The 17,466-nt window shown below is 43.5% G+C and overlaps 1 protein-coding gene across 2 annotated transcripts in view; it reads left to right on the top strand.

Annotated features, from left to right (window-relative positions):
* The window catches only part of ESPL1 (extra spindle pole bodies like 1, separase), a 548,935-nt gene that overhangs the window by 345,922 nt on the left and 185,547 nt on the right, over nucleotides 1-17,466 (top strand). The window lies entirely within an intron of this gene.

Raw genomic sequence — 17,466 nt, 5'->3', positions numbered from 1 at the left:
AATTATGATGTTCTTTTCTGTTTTTAAATGTATTGTAAACCACTCTGATTTTATGTTAGAAGGGTGGTATATCAAGTCTTTTAAACTATTATTGTGGGTATCCTGAAAACCTGACTGGCAAGGGGTTACTCCAGGACCGACTTAGAAAACACTGGCCTAAAGGAAAGAAAATTAACAGGTAAGACTTAATTTCTCCTTCCTTCCCTGTTCATGAATCTATGCAGGAATTTACAGCAGAATGGTCCAATCCATGCCTGATTCTAGTCTCGGGGTGTCTAGGGCCATGCCTCACTTTTATCCAATTGCTCCGGAGGAGCTGGAAAAAGTTTCAGCTCTCAATGGTGGACGCCTTAGTTTTTGCAGTCACCAAAAAGATCTCTTCCTTTAGAGGATATTCAGGATAGGAAGTTGGAGTCATCGCTGAAGCTCTCCTTTTGAACTCGCAGCCTTATCCCTTCAAGCCACTTTGTGTAGTTCTTACGCAGCTAGAACAGTGGTTCTCAACCAGTGTGTCATCAAAAATTTGAGACAAGCTCATGTTTTCCTTAACAACCGTGGACAGCTGCAGACTGAGGAAACTGGATAGCCGGGGAATCAGATACCTGAAATCCATATATCACTTTCTGCTTCCTCACAACTTCCTAATAATCACTGCAGCTGCCACCCCCAGCTAAAAATATTTCATGTTTGCTGTTTACCCCTATCCCCCACTCTCAGCAGTTAACTACCACTGCGTCTTGTATCTACCTACAGTGGTCACAGCCACCAGCCTGGACTAGAAATGCATTATGAAGTCTCCCTGTGGAAGCAATCACCACTGTCTGGCTGAGTAATGTGGGCTCTTGCATCCTCTTCTGTGTCAATGATCACTGCCACTTCTGATTGCAGAGGAGATAACCTGAGGAAATACCCTTATTCTTTCTCTTTCTGCCAACTCTTACTAGGTGAAGAGGATGTTTTTTAAAGCAGTACTGTGGAGGAGGGCTGTTAAAGTGGCATTTTAAGTGGCACAGAGTATTTGAGACAGTTTATTTAAAAAAAAAAAAAAAAAAAAGATAAATTTTGTTAACACTTTGATTTTTTTTACAACAATCTTAAGTAGAGGAGTGTGGTAGCCGTGTTAGTCCACTCTTAAGGTTATCAATAGAAATCAAACAAAATAAAACATGGAAAAGAAAATAAGATGATACCTTTTTTATTGGACATAACTTAATACATTTCTTGATTAGCTTTCGAAGGTTGCCCTTCTTCGTCAGATCGGAAATAAGCAAATGTGCTAGCTGACAGTGTATATAAGTGAAAGCATTCAAGCATTACTATGACAGTCTGACAGGTTGGGAGGATGGGGGTGGGTCGGAGGTATGCATGGGGACATCAAAGCATATCATTGATATTCTAACAGGATGGGTGTGGATAATTGAGGGGTGGGGTGATCAACAGAGAAATACAGCTTTATGGTTTATAATGGGCTAGGAACCCCAGATCCTTGTTAAGTCCTTTCTGTTGGGTGTTAAAATATTCAATCATTCTGACTTCAAAGGTCTTACGTTCTTGTATGGTTTTAAAGTTACCTTTCAGGATTCTCACTGTGAAGTCACTGGTACAGTGTCCTGGTCCTGTAAAATGTTGACCAACAGGCGTGGGAACCCTACTGGCACCAGTATTGTTCATGTGATGTCTATGTAAATTGAATCTTGTCTTAAGTAAGCAAGTCCTATTATACATCTTACTGTGGGCTTTTGCCAAGCAAATGGATTTGGTAGTTACAGCCAGAAGGCTTTTGTGGCTTTGTCATTTGACTGCAGATGTCACTTCTAAACAGCATCTTACCAAACTCTCTTTTAGAGGGCAGCTGCTTTTTCGAGAGGACTTGGAAAGGTTGGTCGAAGATTTAGATGACTCACTCAGCACTTGCCAGAGGAGAAGTCTAAATCAGCTTACAAACCCAGACAACTGCACTCTTATCTTAAGGATGTGAAGCATTATGGACCAGGCCGCCTGCCTTTCAGAGATCCAGATACCAACAGAAGTTCTTTCGTTCTGACAAGAACTCAGCCCAGTCATCTAGGTCAGCTCTGACCTCTTGCTCATCTCAATGATGGAATGCAGGTCCACTCTTCTTTCTTTAGAGGGCATCTTTCCAACTTTTTGGAAGCATGGATCAAAATTAGCTCATATCAGTGAGTTCTAGAACTTATCAGAGAAGGCTACAAACTAGAATACTTTTATCTAATTGTAGATTTCTTTTGTCTTTGAATCCCCTTGCAAGACATTGCACAAAAGGGATGTGGTTCTATCCACCTTACAGTCCTTGACAAACTTAGGAGCGGTAATTACAGTCCCTTCCCTTGAACAATCAAATGCATGTCAACAGAGATCTTTAGGTCAAACATTTCTGCATGGAAAACTTGCTCTCTGTCATAGTGGCAGTGAAGCCAGAGGAATTTCTCACCACCTTTGATCCTAAAGGAGGCATATTTTTACATCCTTATATGTCCACTTCAACGCTGCTTATTCTTTGCTGTAATGGGCCATCCCTATAAATTCATGATGATGCTATTTGAACTTTCCACAGCCCCCCCACCCCCGAAACATTTTCTAACATTATGGTGGTAGTAACAGTCTTCTTCATTGAGAAATAATCAATTCATCCTTATATGGATGATTGGTTGATCAGAGCCGCCGCCTCCTTACAGGAGAGTGCTCAAGTCATGTGCAGGTAACTTCCCTCCCCCAGCCCTTGGGGTGGATCATAGACTTTCAACAAGTCACCTAGTTCCATGCCAGTCCCTATAATACTTAGGCAAGGCTAAGGTTCCCTGACTGCTGGAAGATAGGCCCAGAGGGCTAGGTCATGGTTCTGTGGTTCAGGGAAGTATGTGGGAGTTAGTTTCAACACTCAGCAAGGAAAAATGTTCCTTTCAGATTCCAGGAGAGAGAGAGAGAAAGAGACTCCAGTCTACTACAGATACTGAAACAGAGAACCTGCAATTATGTTCAGGTGTTAGGTTCTATGATTGCCACCGTGGATCTGGTTTTGAGGGTGAGAGCTCGCATGCAACCCCTTCAGCAGTCCCTGTTATCCCGATGGTCTCTGGTATCTCAGGATTACAATCTTTGGCGCCTTTGGATGACTCGGGCGAAACTCATCATTTCTTAGTGGATCCAGGACAGCAATCTGTGGCAAGAGAGCTCTTTGGCTACTCCTTCTTGGATAGCAGTCACTCTGGATGCCAGGTTGCACAGGTGGGGAGCTTAATATCTTACCACAATGCTAAGGCTCTCTGGTCCAAGAGGGAGGCTGTGGCTTATTAATCGACTGGAGCTCAGGGTGGTATGTCTAGCCCTCATAGCCCATGTCATCCCTCAAGGGGCATCTGATCAGAATTCTATCAGACAGTATGACAGTGTATCTTACAAGGCAAGGAGGCACTCACAGTGCCCAGCTGGCAATGGAGGCTCACTTGTTTCAGTGGGTGGAAAGACACATTCCAGAGTGGAGGAGTAGCCTAGTGGTTAGTGCAGCACCCTGTGAACTTGGAGAATTAGGTTCGTTTCCCACTGCAGCTCCTTGTGACTCTGGGCAAGTCACTTAACCTTCTATTGACCCAGGTACAAAATAAGTGCCTGTATATTTATTTATTGCATTTTTATCCCACATTTTCTCGCCTAGTGGCAGGTCCAATGTGGCTTACATACAACAAGGCATACATTTAGAGTTTCAGTTTGATTGAAGAGTAACTATTACAGTGGGATCACTTAGTACAAGCAAACAGATATGGCCTGGACTATATTTATGATTAGTACGGTAGTAATGGGTGGTGTATGCTAAGGGTTAGGTTGGCGTTGTTTTGTCATTGTCTGAAGATATATGAGGGTGTCGCAGTGGGTTTGAGATTAGGTAGAAGCAGCAGGGAAGAACTTCTTGAAAAGATGTTTTTATTTTTTTCCGGAAGTTTAGGTGGTAGTTCTTGAGTTTCAGGTCTTTTGGTAGAGAGTTCCAGAGTTGGATGCCTATAAACGAGAAGCTGGAGGCGTATGACGTTTTGTATTTCAGTCCCTTACAACTGGATAGTGGTGTGTTAAATATGATCTTGTTGTTTCCATCAAGTTTCTTATTGGTAGATCAATTAGGTCGGTCATGTATTCTGGTGCTAGTCCGTAGATAATTCTGTGTATAATTGAACATACCTTGATGGTTATAAACGCATTAATTGGTAGCCAGTGTAGGGATTGTAACATAGTAAATGATGGCAGATAAAGACTAGCATCGTTCATTCAGTCTGCTCAGAAAGATGGCCAGGGTTGTACCTGCTGCTCCACGTAGGTTACCCCTCCCCAGACACTTTTCTTTTCTCATTTTTATGAGTCATTTATGGCGTAGTTAGGGCATTAACATTTTAACTTTGTTAATAATTTTAAGTGCATTAATCACATTCCCCCTCCCCTTCACTACCCTCTGAACTTACCTGTACAGACAGCAGTGCTAAAGCACACGCTACTTCTCTCTAGCCAAAGTCCTCCCTCTTGACCGTCCTGCTGTCTCTGACAAAATCCACTACTCATCTTTCTTTCTTTATTCTGGGTGAATTTACAACTACCCTCTGTCAACCAGGTTTTGATCCAGTTAACCACTTTGGGTCCCATCCTCAAGCTGCTCCATTTATTCGTGAGCACTTGCCTTTACTGTACCTGAATTCAAGCAAGCTCAGGACAAGTACAAAAGGATCTCTTAAGGGAGAAGAAGGGATAGTAGATGTCATGGATGGACAGACTGGACAGGCCACATGGTCATTACCTGCTTTCATATTTCTCTTGTTTGTTTCAAATTATTGGAGTTGCTGTCGAAGCCCACCCTGATCCGTCTTGTGAACTTCAGGACATAGATCACAGAAGTCTGGTTGGCATAGACCTTACTTCTGAAGTTGCTGTCACTCCTGTCCATCATAACACGTCAGCCATGAGGTCATTTTTTAAATTTTGATTTCAACTTTTCTGTTTAGGGATACTCTATGGTTAAATCCGCCCATTTTTTGAATTCTGTCATTGTTTGTCTCCACCACCCTCTCTGTGAAGAAGTATTTCCAAATGTTACTCCTAAATCCATGTTCTCTAGTTTTACCGCTTCCCCATCTCTGGCAAGGATGCGGGTATTCATGTTTGTGCTCCTCCTGGCCTTACATAAAGATCAGAAGGCCCTTCTTATAGCCCCTTTCAATTTAGCCCACTGATTTTCTGCTTCCCTTATTTCTTCCCACTTCGCCAGCAATTCTTTCAGGTACTTCCCCATTTTACTTAACTCCTCATGGTTGGAATTCAGAAAATTCAGAACTTTAAAGTTTGAAGTGAGTGGGCTCCACCTTAGCTTTTTTATCAAACCACATGTAACAATGACTGCTGCCCAGGTTGGCACCCACACAGCCAGACACACTTTCTCCATTCATTAGTACTAAGTCTAGCATTGATCCATCATCATCTGTCTGAACAAAGCCCCTTGTAAGATATCCACTATCTTTCTATTTCTTTCCAGATTTGCAGATGGGATATTCCAATCCACACAAAGGACTTGACTTAAATTAAGATCCTTCTGCGCCTCCCTGATCCGACCTTATGACAGAACCTGAAATACGCTTTCTCTTTTACCCCTTTTTGATTTCATCCCTCTTCCAGCCATAATTATACATTCTTCCTTAATTACAACACACTATCCCAATTTACACCGACTTCCCACTCCCTTCCTTTACCACCTTCCTCCCTTACCCATCTTACTTACCCACCTTTTATTGTCCACCTCTTTATATACTATATTCAGCGGTTTATGCATTTTGTGTTATCTTGGTAAACCTGTTATATTTGTAAGCCACATTGAACCTGCTATTAAGTGGGAAAGCCCGGGGTATAAATGTTACAATACAATACATCCAGTAGATTGACGTCACCCTGTATCATCACCTCTTCTTTTATTCCCACCTTTGCAATATCACTAATCAGATCTATGTCCAGTTCTTTCCATGAGTCAGATCTGCAGACTACACTAGTGTAACATAGTAGATAATGGCAGAAAAAGACCTGTACGGTCCATCCAGTCTGGCAAACAAGATAAACTCAAAGCATAAGGTATGATGTGATACTACATAATGTGGATGAATGTGCCATCTCCTCTTTCTAGCCCAATCCAAAGGACTTGTTCTTTTCCCTATATTCCCTACGTTTCAGATGTTTTAATGTTTTTGACAAGAAGAGCTACTCCTCCCCCCTTTTTGCCACCCCTATCCCTCTTGATTATAGCCTGGTACGTTGCCACCCCTATCTATTCGATTATAGCTGGGTATGATGATATCCTATTCACAAGACTCATTGAACTACCTCCTGATTATAGCCTGGTAAGTTGCCACCCCTATCTATTCGATTATAGCTGGGTATGATGATATCCTATTCACAAGACTCATTGAACTATATCTCCTTAACAGCCACAATGCCCAAGTCAGTTTCCAGTATTAGGGCTTCCAGATCAGGAAATTTATTACCAAGACTGAGCATTTGTGCACAGTGCCATTCATGCATTTATCTAAGGACTAGAGAATGACATGGGGACAAAAATTGTCCCCGTCCTGTCTCCGTGGGTTCTGTTTCCATCCCCACCCCATCCCTGCAGGTTCTGTCTTTCACAGTCCTTCCTGCAATAGATGTCGTCTTCTTAGAAGATGTGCTGGAAGCAGAATGTACAGGATCCCCCTTGCAAATTTTGCTAGTTGTGGCCAGCATGTTTGCTTGCTTTTCCAAAAAATCAAAATACTGTTGTCTGCATCACTCAAACATAAATAACAGTCCAGTTCATTAACAGGCTTCAAAGTAGAAAATGACACGTTTGGGATCTGTCCCCGCCCCTTCTCCCCGAGGAGAGGAACTGACGTGATCGTATCCACAGAAAGGCAGTATATCGTCCCATCCCTTTCCATTTCCATTGCTATCGGCAGCACACCTTGCAAAAACCTTGAATGTCCAGGTGGTCTTTCTAAGCCGAAATCCCCTTGATCCGGGGGAGTGGGAGCTCTCCAAAGAAGCCTTTATCTTAATCACAAAGAAATGGAGAACTCCAGTCTTGGATCTCATGGCCTGCAGACACAATGTAAAAGTTGAGCGCTTCTTTAGCCTGAGCCTTGCTTCAGGCCTGACCACAAAGCGAGCTCCTTTGTGTTCCAACTTTGGCCGATGATCAGCAGGGTACTTCACAGGATTCAGCTTCATCTGGAAAGGGTGGACCTTGTGGCACCAGATTGCCTTTGAAGACCTTGGTATGCAGATCTGATGTGTATGCTTGTAGATATACCCCCTTTTGCCTGCCTGTACTTCAGGGGGTGCTCTTCCATGGTCCAATCTAGATGAAGGTTACATCCCTCTTTGGTCTTACAGCTTGGCTCTTGAGCAGTTGAAGTTGAGGAAGAAGGGATACTTGGAAGAGGTAATAACCACCTTGCTACAGGCTAGAAGACACTCTACCTCTGTGGCATATGCCATAATTTGGAGACTTTTTGAGGCTTGGTGCTCAGAAAGGGCAATATCTCCCTTTCATTCTTCATTGCTTTACATTTTGGGTTTTTTCAAAAGGGTTTCAAGTCTTGCTGATAACACCCTGTGGATACAGGTTCCTGCACTCGCTTGTTTTCAGGAGCATATTCTTCATTCTTTGCTTATGGTACATCCAGATATCATTTAATCCTTAAAAGTCATCCTCTACCTCAAGCCTCCTTTCCAGTCACCCTGTCCGGAATGGGATCTCAGCTTGGTTCTTAGAGTGCTACAGAAAGCTCCTTTTGAGCCCTAGCGGAAAACTATTCTGAAAAGACATCACCCTAAAATCTGTTTTTGGTAGCCATCTCATTGGCAAGAAGGATTTTGGAATTGCAAGCTCTATTATGTAGAGAGATTTTCTTTCTTTACTTGAAAGCCTTCCTTTCTTCCTAAGGTTGTTTCCTCCTTGAACCAACCATTATTTCTGCCATCCTTTCTTAAGGAAGACTAAGAAAGAAATGATTCCGAGAGGAAGTGACGTCAGCGCTAGAAGATGGACGCCTGAGTGCAAAGCTCTGTTGGAGCAGTGAATAAAAAGTGCATTTAACTAGTCCCTAGAGCCTAAACCCACCTGATTTTCGCCAAATTAGTGGGCTTTTGGGCAATGTCAGCACGACGGCGTTTGGAGAAATATAAGTATACAACGACCGCAGGTAAACAGGTGGTTGGACCAGTTCGGGCATCAGCGAAGTCCCACGTCAAAATGGGGGAGGCAGATTCGGGTTCGGAGATGGACAATCCTACAGAATTAATAGAAAATGAAGGGGAACTCACCAAGCAAGATGTAAGGCATTGAATGCTGAGATGACTGAGGTGAGGAAAACTATACAGATGGCGATGGCCGAAATTCGGAAAGAGGTCAGTGAGATAGGGAACCGCGTGGGACAGCCCGAGGACAAATTGGAAAATTTAGAGGGAGAGAGAGAGACTCTCACTGCAGAGGTTAATCATGAACGGAAGGAGTATGAAATGTTACAGGAATCGCTGGAAGATTTGGAAAATCGCACTAGATGTTTCAATTTACGCTTCAAAGGAGTCCCAGAGATAGACAAAAATAAAAGCTGTGAGCAAGTTATTAAAGAGATTTGTACTAAACTACTGGGCTCTGAGGACTGTGAGCAAGGAGAAACTTTCGCCACCACTATCAAGCTTGATCGAGCCCACAGAAGTTTTGGGCCAGGAAGGGGCTCACTTCCAAGGGACATTGTGGTCTGCTTTCATGATTATAATACCAAAGAACAGATCTGGAAGAAAGCAAGATCCATGGGTGAAATACCGTGAGAAAATTAGAAAATCTCGGTTTTTCAGGATTTGGCGAAGGTGACCCTCCAGAAGCGGAGGGATTTTCGGGACTTTACCAAATACCTACAGAATTGCGGCCACCGTTACCACTGGCTATACCCATTTGGGCTGTTCACAATAGCGTGCCAGTCTTGGAGGGTCCGCACGCTGACCGAGGCGTGAAAAGTATTACGAGAGCTTTGGTGCAATGATCTACCACCAGCGGTGGCGGACACTGCTCAATCTTCTCCACCTCCACGGAAGAGCAAGCAAGCATGGCAGATGAAATGTTCTGGTCGGGGTACCGTGAAAAGCTTTGGAACTCCTGGAGGAGAGGAACTGACTTGAGATCTTTGGACTGTTGCTCTGGCTAATACTATAACAGCGTACAGAGAGGGAAGTTTCTCTATTTTCTCTTACATATGACTTCTTACTGTTGTATGAATGGATATATATGAATGGATGGTTTCGATTGAGGTATTTGGGTGGGTGAGGGGAAAGGAAAGAAAAGGAAGAGGGAGGGAGGAGATAGTATGGGGGGGACTAGTGGATTCTGGAAGCAGGGTCTGCTCTGGTACTGAGGCACTTCCTCAGGGAGAAGTCTGGTCACGAGAGTGGCTGATCAGTCATTCAAGGAGGGGGTTTATGGGGGGGCGGGGGAAATAAGGGGCGGGCAGAAAAAAATTAGGGTAGGAACATGGAATGTATTTGGGTTGAATTCACCAGGCAAACAAAGTTTGGCTCACAGGGAGTTAAAACGTCTTCAGTGGGATGTCATTCTGCTCCAAGAGACCCATATACGAAGATAAGAAACACGGATGCTCAATCATAAGGCATACAGTGACTATGTTGTCCATTCGGACACACGGGGGGGGGGGGGGGGGGGGGGAGAAAGGTTGGAGGGTTGGTAATATATATTCGCAAGGGGGTTCCCTTTGTCAAAGAGGCAGTATTCAGGGATGACCAGTGGTGGTGTTTGGCAATAAGAGGTCTACTTTTTGCTCAAGAAGTTACAATTATAAATTTGTATGCACCATTAGGACAAGGGGATTTTTTTTTTTTTGGGGGGGGGGGGGGAATAACTGAAGATCTGCTACAATTTCGGAGAGGAATGGTGATCCTTGGAGGGGACTTTAATTTGGCCCTTACAAACTTGGATCATTCTAAAGGTACTTGTGGCCTGAATATCTTAAAATGTAAGCAGTTGAAGTCTCTGATTTCAAGTTTAGACCTAATAGATGTTTGGCGTTTGCAACATCCTGGCCAAAGATCCTACTTAATCTATTCCTATTCTCAATCCACTTATACCAGAATAGATATGATATGGTGTAGTCATCATGGTAGAGACCATCACGGTTTATTGGGAGGCCTGGAGGATGAGAGATGCCAGCTATTCTGGAGGTTGAATGAGGGCCTTCTGGGGGATAAGAATGTATGTAGAGCTTTGAGATATTCGCGATTACTTGACAATAAATAAGTACATAAGTATTGCAATACTGGGAAAGACCAAAGGTCCATCAAGCCCAGCATCCTGTTTCCAACAGTGGCCAATCCAGATCACAAATACTTGACAAGATCCCAAAAAAGTGCAAATCATTTTATACTGCTTATCCCAGAAATAGTGGATTTCCCCAAGTCCATTTAATAATGGTCTATGGACTTTTCCTTTAGGAAGCCGTCCAAACCTTTCTTTAAACTCCGCTAAGCTAACCGCTTTTACCACATTCTCTGGCAACGAATTCCAGAGTTTAATTACACGTTGAGTGAAGAAAAATTTTCTCCTATTCATTTAAAATTTACTACATTGTAGCTTCATCGCATGCCCCCTAGTCCTAGTATTTTTGGAAAACGTGAACAGATGCTTCACATCTACCCGTTCAACTCCACTCATTATTTTATAGACCTCTATCATATCTCCCCTCAGCCGCCTTTTCTCCAAGCTGAAGAGCCCTAGCCGCTTTAGCCTTTCCTCATAGGGAAGTTGTCCCATCCCCTTTATCATTTTCGTCGCCCTTCTCTGCACCTTTTCTAATTCCACTATATCTTTTTTGAGATACGACGACCAGAATTGAACACAGTATTTGAGGTGCGGTCGAACCATGGAGCGATACAAGGGCATCATAACATCCTCATTTTTGTTTTCCTTTCCTAATAAAGTTCCTGAAGTTATGTTATGGGATGCCCTAAAGCTGGTGCTACGGGGTCATTTAATTAAATGGGGGGGGCAAGGAAAAAAGGGAAAGGAAGAGGAAAGAATTAAACCTCAGAGCACAGCTGGTACACTTGGAATGTCTCCACCAGGAAAGGGGAGCAGATGAGGTGTTAGCAAGATTGAGAAATTGTCACCAGGAACTTCACAAACTCCAGGTTGACAAAGTGGATTATCTGAGGAAATTAACCCAACAAAAATTCCTTGAATTTGGTAATAAATCAGGAAGGATGCTTGCCAATCTCCTCCGAAAACGCCAGCAGCTAAACACGATTACTAAAGGGACAGGGGGATGTTTTGTATTATCAGGACAAGGATATTCGTACACAGTTCAACCAATTCTATCAATCGTTGTATAGTGCAGGGGAGTGAGTTGATAATACTCTGATTCATGAATACCTCCAGGGGCTTTATTTGCCTACATTGACTAGTGAGGAGAGTGCACAGTTAGAGGCACCTTTTCACTTAGAAGAGATCCTCCAAGCCATCAAGGGTCTTAAGGGTGGAAAGGCTCAGGCTTGGACGGTTTTTCAGCAAAATTCTATAAAATATTTGTGGGGGAAATAGGTCCTCTGTTACAACGGGTTGGTAATGCTTGCTTTGATGGGCAACAACTCCCACGGAGCATGCATGAAGCGGGAATATCGGTGCTTCTGAAACCAGGGTGGCTCCTACCGCCCAATTTCTTTGTTGAATTTAGATATAAAAATTTTGTCCAAAATCATGGCGGATAGGTTGGGGCGCTTGGTCCCATGTTTAATACATACAGATCAATCGGGATTTGTGGTAGGTAGGCAAGTAGCAGACGATATTAGACATACCTTGCACATTACGTGAGAGGCCAAGAGGGTTGGGACACCGGTGGCTTTTTTTGAGTGCAGATGCCGAGAAGGCTTTTGATATGGTTGAATGGCCATATCTATGGCAAGTATTACAATATATAGTAACATATAGTAGATGACGGCAGAAAAAGACCTGCACGGTCCATCCAGTCTGCCCAACAAGATAAACTCATATGTGCTACTTTTTGTGTATACCTTACCTTGATTTGTATCTTTCATTTTCAGGGCACAGACCGTATAGGTCTGGCCAGCACTATCCCTGCCTCCCAACCAGTGTCTCTGGCACAGACCGTATAAGTCTGCCCAGCACTATCCCCGCCTCCCACCACCGGCTCTGCCACCCAATCTCGGCTAAATAGCATTCGCCAAGTAGGCCAACCCTATATATGTATATATATATATATGGGGATAGGTCAGGGATTTTTGGGATGGTTAGATCATTTATATCAAGACCCGGTGGCGAGACTTAAGATCAATGGAGGTTATTCCTCTCCTATTACAATAGGGAGGGGTACTCGGCAGGGGTGCCCATTGTCGCACTTGCTTTTTGCCCTCTACATTGAGCCGCTAGCTCAAAGGGTAAGGTTGCTGGAGGATATTAAGGGAGTTCAGATTGGTCAGAGTGAGCACAAACTGACTCTTTTTGCAGATGATATTGTATTTTATATGAGATCGCCAGGTCTCACTTTGCCCGTATTAATGCGAGAACTGAACAACTTTAGTAGATTATATCTGGGTTCAAGATGAATTATGATAAATCCCAGTTTATGGGACTGTCGGACATGCAAGGGGAGCTGGATATAGGGGCCCGAGAGTTCCCCTTCCAGCTTTCTTGAGAGCATTTTAGGTACCTCGGGATCCATCTTACCCGTGAAATCTCCCAGCTATATAATCTCAACTATGTTCCCCTGTTCAAGCAGTTGTGTAAAGATCTGGCGGACTGGCATGGTAGATGGTTGTCATGGTGGGGCCGAACTGCAGCAGTAGGAATGAATATTTTACCAAGATGATTATTCCTGTTTCGAACTCTACCAGTTTCAATTCCCAAGTCTGAGCTAGAGCGCCTACAGCGTGACATATCGAGGCTTATATGGGGGAGGGGAAAAAAAACGAGACTACATTGAACAGTGATGTGGAGCTCGGTGGAATTGGGGGGGGGGGGGTCAGGGGGTTCCTAACTTGCTTTGGTACTATTGGGTGGCCCAATTGAAGCTGATCTTGGCGTGGAGCTGCGCACGGTGGTGGCAAACCTGGATCAGGAATACATAGAGGACTATGATCTGGGGGCGGTTTTGTGGGCCTCCTTATCCTCCAGAGCCTATGGTCAGCTCTCAAATAACCCGTTTGCGCGGCATCTTCTGGGATTGTGGTGCTCTCTTCGCAACAGATTTGGGAGGGTGAGAGAATCTTCCTCATATGCACGTTAACTCTGACCCTAGTTTCACAGTAGGTTTTGGACATCCTGTATTTAAAAGATGGGCCCTCCAGGGTCTCATCTGCTTTCGGGACTTCTTAGATGTAGGTGAATTAAGATCCTTTGAAGAATTACAAAGGAAGTATGCTATTCCTGAATCTGAGATCTTCTTTTACTTACAGGTTAAGCACTGTATGTTCCAGAGAGGATGGCTGAGAGAGGACCTAGATGATTATGAACACTTTGAAAATATTTGTGCCTCTATGGGGAAAATAAAGGGTACAATCTCTATTCTGTACAAATTTATTAGGGGGGCTAAATTTCAGAAATTTACATATATGAAACAATGGGAACAAGATCTTGAGGTGGAAAGCTATATGTAGAAAAGTTAAAAAGGCCTCATTATGTGTACTTGTGAAGGGAAACACATGGTACTACACCCCTGTATGAATACAAGCAATGTTCCCTACATCCTCCAATGTTTGTTGGCGTTGTGGCATGGAAAGGGGAACTTTTCTACACATATGGTGGTCTTGTGACCGGAGTCGGGCCTTTTGGGAGATAGTTATTGCCAGGATCGCTACACACATAGGCAAAGCTTTCTCTTGTGATCCAAAGTGGTGTTTATTAGGTTTGGGTAACAGAAGGGACCTGAAGTGGCAGAGACACCTTAAAAGAATGTGTCTGGCTGCAGCCAAAATGGTCATTGCTAACCATTGGAAATGGTCTGAGGGTCTGACTGAACTTGAGTGGATATTGAAACTTTCCCTGATCAGAGAGTTGAAAAGACTTACAGATACAAGATTGGGACTCTATGATCCGACTTCTGACCTGTGGACACATTTTGCAGCTCTAATTCAAAATTCCTAAGAGGGAAACTAAAAGGGGGTGGGGGGGGGGGAGGGCAGGAGATACTTGTTGAATAAGATGTGGGTGAATACTTTTGGCTATATTACCAAAAATTTGTTTGATTCAACAAGTTTAGTTGTATTGAGCATAAAGTGTTTGTATAACTTTCATATATTCAATAAAATTTAAATTTAATGTTAAAAAAAAAAAAAAACAAGAAATTGATTCCTTTTGTTTCCTGGGTGTCCAAGTTCTCATACAGGATATTCAAGTTTCCAAAGAGTTTTGTAGGCCAACCATCTTTTTGTCTTACTTGCAGGACCTAATAAGGGTGCTTTAGCTTCTAAGGCTACTATTGTTATTGGGCTTAAGGAAGCTATTTCTTATGTTCTTACGAGTAAGCAGCCTCTGGTATCCCGAAAGCATATTCCACAGAGCTCTATATATCTTGGGTGGAGCTGCATGCATTTTCCCTAGAATAGATCTGCAGATCAGCCACTTGGTCATCTTTACATTTTTGAAGCATTATTGCCTAGATCTCTGTCAAATCAGATTCTTTGCCGCCACTGCAGTTTCCACCTTTATTTATTTGCTGCATTAGTATCACACATTTTCCCACCTATTTGCAGGCTCAGTGTGGCTTACATTATGCCGCAATGGTGATCACCATTAATGGAGTAATAATACCGATAGGTACTACAATGACAATAAATGAAAATATCACAAAAATTAGATGCAAAAATTAAGTAACGAATGAATAGGAGGGATAGAATGAATAATTCGTAACGGGTGCATAAGAATGGAACAAGATAAAACATTCAATAACAATGATGTGAAATAAAGTAACCAGATTGATGAAAACATTTTGATTGTTCTAATGCATTTTAGATATCAAGTATTTTGTGAAGGATTTTTGTTATAAGTATCTTTGAATAGATTTGTCTTTTCTGGAAGGTTAACAGGTCGTGTGTTCTCTTTATGGTATTCGGTAGTGCGTTCCACAATTGCATGCAGATGTAAGAAAAGCTGGATGCATATATCGATTTGTACTTAAGTCCTCTGCAGTTGGGATAATGGAGGTTTAAGAAAGTTCATGATGAGCTTTTTGTATTTCTTGCTGGAAGGTCTAGGAGGTCAGACATATATGACGGGACATCTCCATGTAAGATTTTATGAGCCAGAGTGCAGATCTGGAATACAATGCGTTCTTTTAGTGGAAGCCAGTGTAATCTTTCTCTGAGGGGGTTGGGCACTTTCATATTTTGCTTTTCCGAATATGAGTCTAGCAGCAGTGTTTTGGGCTGTCTAGAGTAAATGATTTGTGCTTTGCAACCAGCATAGATGGAATTATAATAGTCTAGATGACTTAGTACTAATGATTGCACCAAATTGCAGAAAACCTCTCTTGGAAAAAAAGGCTTTACTCTTTTAAGTTTCCACATTGCATGGAACATCTTCTTTGTTACATTATTCACATGGTTGTCTAGAGTGAGATTTCTGTCTATAGTGACTCCCAAGAGTTTCAATGTGTCCGTAACTGGAAGGGTATGGTTTGGTGTTTTTATGTTGGTATAATTTAGTTTTATTATACTGCGATGAGAGGATAAGGCATTGAGGTTTTCCTGCATTAAGTTTCAGTTGGAATGCATCTGCCCATGAGTTCATTATTTGGAAGCTGTTGTAGATTTTATCTAGTATTTCTGATAGGTCATTTTTGAACGGAATATAAATCATGACATCATCAGCATAGATATATGGGTTTAGGGATTGGTTGGCTAGTGACTTGGCTAATGGTAACATCATTAAGTTAAAAAGAATCGGTGAAAACGGCGATCTCTGAGGCACTCCACATTCGGGTTTCCATGGTGAAGATATAATCGACTTTGATACTACTTGGTATGTTTGTGTTGTTAGGAAGCTTCAAAACCAATTCAATACATTTCCTCCGATGCCGAAATATTCTAGAACTAGTAAGAAAGGCCTGTTTCTGTTTTAAAGGAAAATGGGCGCTAGCAAGGTTTTCCTCAGAGTGTGTATGTTTGAGAGTGTGTGTGTGACGGAGAGAGAGTGAGACTGGGTGCGAGTGTGTGTGAGAATGAGTATGTGCCAGGGTCCCCCCTCCCTCCCAGTTCCAGGGTCGTGGTCCCCCCTCCCTCTCCTCCCTCCCTCCCAGTTGCAGGGGGTCCCCCCTCCCTTCCAGTTACAGGGGGTTCCCCCCTACCTCCCTTCTTTCCTTCCTTCCTCCCTCCCTTTTTCCCAGTTGCAGGGTCCCCCCTCCCTCCCAGTTTCTATCCAGTTGAAACAGCTTTAGACTTGTTTCAGATGGAACAACAATTTAAAAACGACAATGTGAAGCAGCAGCTCCTAGATGTGCTTGTTTTTGAGTGTATACAAATGACGGCTGCATAGGGGAGTGGAAACAGAGATTAACCAATGGGCTTCCTTGCTTACCGTAGAGTTGCTTTGCTCACTTCCATTCCTGTCTATGAAACGTCCTGCAGCATCTCATAGGTGTACTTGCTTTGTTTTATTTAACGGGGATGACGGCTGCGCTGGATATTCGGACCCGCTGCTCTTTCCCTCCCCCCTCTTCCCAGTCACCAGTGGACCCCCGCCCTGAGCCTTCAGCCGCCTCCTCCACATTGGACACTCGCCGCCCTCCCTCTTCGTCCTCTCCGACAGTCCCAATCCGGACTTGGAGAGGGAGGGCGGCGGCGTTTTTTTGAGGCCAGTTAGTGTTTGTGGGTAGTTCGGGAGGTTGGCAGCCAGTGTCGAGTGATTCCTAGGCACGGGGCGGAGGAGTAGGGAAACATGCTCCGCTTGTTTCCCTACTCCTCCCCCTGCCTGAGTTGCTGCTGGCTGGGTCGCGGTTGGCGTCGGGCTGGTGACGTAGGCAGGGGGAGGAGTAGGGAACACACTCCGCGTGTTTCCCTACTCCCCCCCCCCCCACCTGGGTTGCTGTTGGCTGGGTCGCGGTTGGTTGCTGTGCGTGGGACTGGTGACGTCAGTTTTATCTACTCCATGAAGCAGACCACCTCCGAGGAAGCCACAGTTCCAGGCAGCCTCAGAACGTTGGAGGTGAGAATTATTATATAGGATGTTCAGTAGAATATCATGGTTCACCATGTCAAACACGCTAGACATATCGAATTGTAAAAGGAGGACATTGTTGCCAGCTGCTATTAATTGTTTGAATTTAGTTAGGAGTGTTAACTACTGTTTCGGTGCTATGATTGACACGGAATCCAGATTGGGATGCATGTAGAACTGAAAATGTGTTAAAATAGTCGGTGAGTTGT

The sequence above is a fragment of the Microcaecilia unicolor genome, chromosome 3, assembly GCF_901765095.1.
Source record: "Microcaecilia unicolor chromosome 3, aMicUni1.1, whole genome shotgun sequence".
In the NCBI taxonomy this organism is placed as follows: Eukaryota; Metazoa; Chordata; class Amphibia; order Gymnophiona; family Siphonopidae; genus Microcaecilia; species Microcaecilia unicolor.
The sequence above is the reverse complement of the archived record's forward strand: the minus strand, read 5'-3'. Positions and strand labels throughout refer to the sequence as shown.